Source organism: Mastomys coucha, unplaced genomic scaffold (assembly GCF_008632895.1).
Source record: "Mastomys coucha isolate ucsf_1 unplaced genomic scaffold, UCSF_Mcou_1 pScaffold21, whole genome shotgun sequence".
Taxonomy (NCBI): domain Eukaryota; kingdom Metazoa; phylum Chordata; class Mammalia; order Rodentia; family Muridae; genus Mastomys; species Mastomys coucha.
In genome coordinates, this window is record NW_022196904.1 from 51,974,558 (window position 1) to 51,980,360 (window position 5,803).

The window sequence follows — 5,803 nt, forward strand, 5'->3', positions numbered from 1 at the left end:
TATTATATGATATGTTATGATATGATATGATATATGTGTGTGTATGCATATGTGTAAAATGGTTGGATCCTGCTTTGCTCCTTCTACCCAATGTGTGAGGTGTGGATTTTTATCTTTTTTAATGCCTATCCTACCTACTGTCTGCCTATATGTATGTATGTATGTATGATTGTATGCACGTATCTATGTATATATTTAGGCAAACATGCATTAATGTATGTAAAATTGTTGGATCTTGCTTGTTGAATCCTGCTTTGCTTCATCCAGTGTGTGTATGTGTGTGTGTGTGTGAGTGAGTGTGTGTGTGAGTGATTTCTTTCTCCTTCTTTCTTTTCCCTAATGGAAAGCTACCATCTGTTGTAGCTCAGCTAGCCATTATCAGTTGTAGTTTAATCCAGTAGTCATAAGCACCAGTCTTCTTTTCCCAAGTTGTTTGCTACCATCAATAAGGACTTGGTAACTTGAATATTCCAAGGATACAGTCAATAAAGGAAAGAGAAAGATGTATACTGGAATAAGTAAAAGAACATGTGCTTATAAAATAAGAGGGTGCTGGCAATTGCTTGGGCTTTATAAAAACTTTGCAGACATAAGGTTTTACAAAATAGAAAATAAAATCGGCAATCTAATTTAAGAAGGGAATGATGATAAAAATGCAAATCATATACCAAGATAACAAACAGAACATTTATATGAAGCTAGATATAATTTTGTGCTGTTTGCCTTTTCCTAGGCTGACAAGAAGAGAGGTCCATTCATCTAGGAGAGGACATCAATAGAAGAATCTAAACACTCCGTCCCAATACAAATTTTCTATTTATAGAAATAACACAATATTTTGAAATCATTTTAAATGTCTTAGTCAGGGTTTCTATTCCTGCACAAACATCATGACCAAGAAGCAAATTGGGGAGGAAAGGGTTTATTTAGCTTACTTCCACATAGCTGTTTATCACCAATGGAAGTCAGGACTGGAACTCAAGCAGGTCAGGAAGCAGGAGCTGATGCAGAGGCCATGGAGGGATGTTCTTTGCTGGCTTGCTTTTTCCTGGCTTGCTCAGCCTGCTCTCTCATAGAACCCAAGTCTTCCAGTCCAGGGATGGCACCACCCACAAGGGGCCCTACCCCCTTGGTCACTAATTGAGAAAATGTTCCACAGCTAGATCTCATGGAGGCACTTCCCCAACTGAAGCTCCCTTCTCTGTGATAACGCCAGCCTGTGTCAAGTTGACACACAAAACCAGCCAGTACATTAAAATAGCAAATTTATGAGATTCCTCTACCATGTACATTAATGAAGAATTTGAACCTTAGAAAACACAGATGGGAAAGTTTCAATTCAGAGAAAGTAATCTCACAACTGTTGATGCAAGAAAATTTCCCTAACAACACAACTCTGGTCACTGTTAGATAGTGAAGCCATACGTAAATGACACTCCATGCAGATGATGGAGGACTTCAATACTGAAGTATTAATGATGAAATTCTAATTAGAATCAGTGTTTTATGATGCAGGAACATGTTTTACAGAGATGACAGGAGCAGGTAACTCAGTAGGATCATGAAGAAGGCCATAAAAGTCCTGTATATGCTGGGTTTTTCCTCATCCTCCTCAGTTTTCAGAGAAAGTCTTCATTCTGGGCTGAGAAGCTTATATTCAAGCCCTGGCTAGAGCCTGGACCCAGCTGAGAGCTGAATAACAGCCAGGAGCCTAACTGGTAAAAACCCATGTGCAGGGAGTTGAATTAGCTCGTGCTGCCTCTGTCTATGTTGAAATAAAGAATGGATTGAGAAGTAATTAGGAAAGAGATCTCAAACCTAAAAGTCGGAGTCAAAAGACTACTGTTACTTGGGAGATATTAATCAGGAGTTGGTTTTGCTTTTGTTTTTGTTTTTCTGTTTTTTTCTATTATTGTTGTTGTCATTGTTATTATTTATTTTTATTTTCATGGCCATGGGTTTTTGCTTTGTTAAGTTTTGTTTTATCTATCTCTCCTTGCTTCCTATCTACTGCAGCGAATGTGGTGAAAGTAAAAAGAGAAAAACAGGAAAAAATCTAATTTAATTTATCCCAAGTTCACACTTTGATTCTAGTTAACAATGGACTACATGAGCTGGTGGTACCTATATTCACAGCATCTATTTGGTTGCTTGGACCCAGACCCTGGATATATACAAAAAACTCAATTTCTGTCTGGGACCTTCTATTTCTGACACTGGACTGCCCATTCCAGCTTTCTCCAAACATATCCTGTGTCATTTATTTTATCCCATATGTGAATACAAATTAATTCTAACATTAGATAATACATTTAGGTCTATATAAGGGCCATTTAAAATGTGCCATTAAAAAAATGCAATTAAAAAATTGTCAAATGAAACGTGTTCAAGCCTTTCTCCAGAAATATTCAGTTAGCATAGTGTATTTCATAATGTCATAATGTTACAAAAATAATTATTGAGGTATTTACTTACAAATGAAATGTTTAAATTATAAAATTTCAAGGCCTTTTGTGTGCATTCATGTTCTTATGTGGCATTGAATAAAGATGGCCACTTTAGCATATTTTGTACTCTCCATCAGGTGTGATTGATATTCCTTAAATATTTTATTCAATAACTATTTAATGCTGTATTTTTGGAAAGATTCAAAACATTCTTTACACTACAATTCTTCTAATACCACAATCACTTCAGAAAACAAACTTCTTTGTTCTCTCTAATAAAAACTGACATCATTCACATCATCTGTGTGTGCATGGATATTGCACCATCTACTGGAACATGCATCTTAGAGCATTTATCCCAGAATAAATTTTACTTCATTTCTTCTATCATTAATTAAATGCCAAAACCTAGTGGGATATTTTCATTAGTCCTGCCATCAACCATACTGGAATTTTATCTGGCATGATATAAGTGTAAGAATAGTATAAGAATTGTCCCTTCAATTCCAGGTGATGTGAATTCAAGAGTGTCTTTTACCCTCCTGTCACCACATATAGAACTATATTCTAATACCATTATCTCTTATTCTTAACACTTACATCCTAGAAAAAAATCCCAGATGCTCATATTTCCAAGTAAGCAAGTTGCTTTCTGAGCTTTCTACCTTGCCATGAATACAATGACATTAAAATGAAAAGCCACACCCTGACACAACTGGTGCTGATTTTAAACAACCTTTCCTAAAGAAATCCATTCTTGGGTGGGACCAAAAGGGTCATCATTTCTTCCTTCTTAACTAATGCCCCCATGTTTGTGATGTGCATGAATGATGAGAAATATGACAATTCACTCATAATTGTCAGCAATGCATCCTGTACCACCAACTTCTTAGGCCCTATGCCAAAGTCATTTATGACAACTTTGGCATTGTGGAATGGCTCATGATCACCATCCATGCCATCACTGCCACTCAGAAGACTGTGGATGGCCCCTCTAGAAACCTGTGGAGTGATGGCTGTGGGACTACCCAGGCACATCATCTCTGCACCCACTGCTGCTGCCAAGGCTGTGGGCAAGTTCATCCCAGAGCTGAACAGGAAGCTCACTGGCATGCTCTTCCATGTTCCTACCCCCAATGTATCCATTGTGGATTTGACATGCCACCTGGAGAAACCTGTTAAGTATTGTTGTACCAAAGGCACGACCTGCTGCTGAGGTCCAAGTCTCTCTCTCTCCCCGGTGTTGACCTGTGGCTACATAGCATGTTAGTTAAAAAGAAGGCAATGAATAAATGAGATATTTTATTGTAGGAAAGATAAAATGGGCTGCACAAGTAGACAGAAAGAAAGGAGATCAAGGAGAGAGAGAGGGGAGTGAGAGAGGAGAGGAAGAAAGCAAGAGAAGAACAAAGAGCAAGTGAAGAGAAAGAAAGCAAGAGAATGAGAAAGAGGGGACGAGTAAGAGAGTGAGAGAATGAGAAGGGGGCATATCACCCCTTATATTGTATGGGGCATAGCATGTCTGGTTGTGGTCAGATGACTAGGTGTAGGGTCCAGCTAGAATGCTGGGGCTTTGTCTGCCTGATAGAGCACATAGAGCACACATCTCCTGAAGGGGTAGCTGTGAGGGGTTGTGACTGAAACAGGAATGAAAGACTCAGGAGTTATGGCCAAGCTCTTTCTGCCCTCTGGAAGTTGCCCACAGGGGCTAAGGGTTCAAAGCCAAGTCCTAGACTGAGACTAAGTTACCTGAGCATATTACTGCCCCACAAAGTATGATGACATCAAGAAGGTGGTGAAGCAGTCATCTGTGTGCCCAATGAAGCATCCTTGGCTATACCGAGGACCAGGTGGTCTCCTGTGACTTCAACAGAAACTCCTACTTTGATGCTGTGGCTGGTATTGTTCTCAATGACAACTTTGTAATGCTCATTTCCTGGTATGAAAATGAATATGGCTACAGCAACAGGGTGGTGGATGTCATGGTCTACATGGCCTCCAAGGAGTAAGAAACCCTGGACCACGCACCCCAGCAAGGACACTGAGAGCAAGAGAGAGGCCTTCAGTTGCTGAGGAGACCCTACCTCAACAATGAGCATTTCCCTCACAATTTCAATCCCAGACCTTCATAATAACAGGAGGGAGCTAGAGAACACTCCCTATTCTTTTGAATACCATCAATAAAATACATGGCACCCCCCAAAAAAAAGAACTTGCATGTTTATCCATGATGATATATAGATTGATACATAAATACATAGATAGATGATAGATAGATAGATAGATAGATAGATAGATAGATAGATAGATAGATAGATAAATGGTAGACAGACATATACCCCACACATGAAAGGAATTGAGATGTATTCACTATATATTTTGAGAGATATTGCCCCACCTAGGTAACTCATACTGCAAAGTAATCTGTCTGGTGCCAGGTTTAATTGTCTGATAAAGTGACTTTATGTTCCATGACTCAAATATTTCACACCCTTTCCAAAGCAATGTTTGAACTTCTGCAATCTGATTGAATGCCCTGTTACTTTGAATACTACTTGCTTATGTCATAGGGGATGAAAAAGTAATTTGGAAGCCAAATGGAAGTTTGACCAGCACTGACTACATTCATATGTTTATTAAAAGGTATGCTTCATGTTTCTGGAAGAAAAAAGCAATATCCAGACCAGCATGTACAACCTCTCCAACTTAAAATAATGGCCTGTCTTCAAGATATACTTATTTCAGGGAGTCACAAGTATTATGAGAGTAACCAACTACAGTTTGCTTGGATTTATGACTTATCACATGCGACAGAACCTATAACTCACACTGTTAAATTGTCCAAGATTCTGAGACTAGATTCAACACTGGAGAGAAAAAACTACTATCATTTTGATAAGGAATATATAATCAAAGATCTCCTAATAAAAGTATTGTTATATCTATATATCAGTGAATTATTCAACACTTATCAGTGATGATTCTTCACTAGATGGGAAATAATTGAGAAATGTTCAATTGGTTTTATATAGAGACAGAAAGACTTTGAATCACTGGATTTGACATGTGTTCATCAATTCACTCCCATCAATTCTCATGGGTCCTTGTGGAAATGTAGCTAGAAAGATTGTAAAGAGATTGATATGTTAGAAGCCTCCAAAACACCTGTACTTTCCTGATCCAATATTAATAACAGCTAGGAACACACTTGTAGTATATCAGCACAAAAGTAATCTGTTTAGGTTTAACCAAGACAAAAATATTAGCATTGAGAAGGGAGAACAACAAATATTCACTTGAGATTTTTTTAAATTTATTTGTTATACTACACACAAAGACAATTATTCATTGGTTAT

General features: G+C 38.0%; 1 pseudogene; it reads left to right on the forward strand.

Moving 5' to 3' along the window:
• The first annotated feature begins 1,519 nt into the window (after positions 1-1,519).
• LOC116101252 lies at positions 1,520-3,680 on the forward strand (annotated as a pseudogene).
• The last annotated feature ends 2,123 nt before the right edge of the window (positions 3,681-5,803 follow it).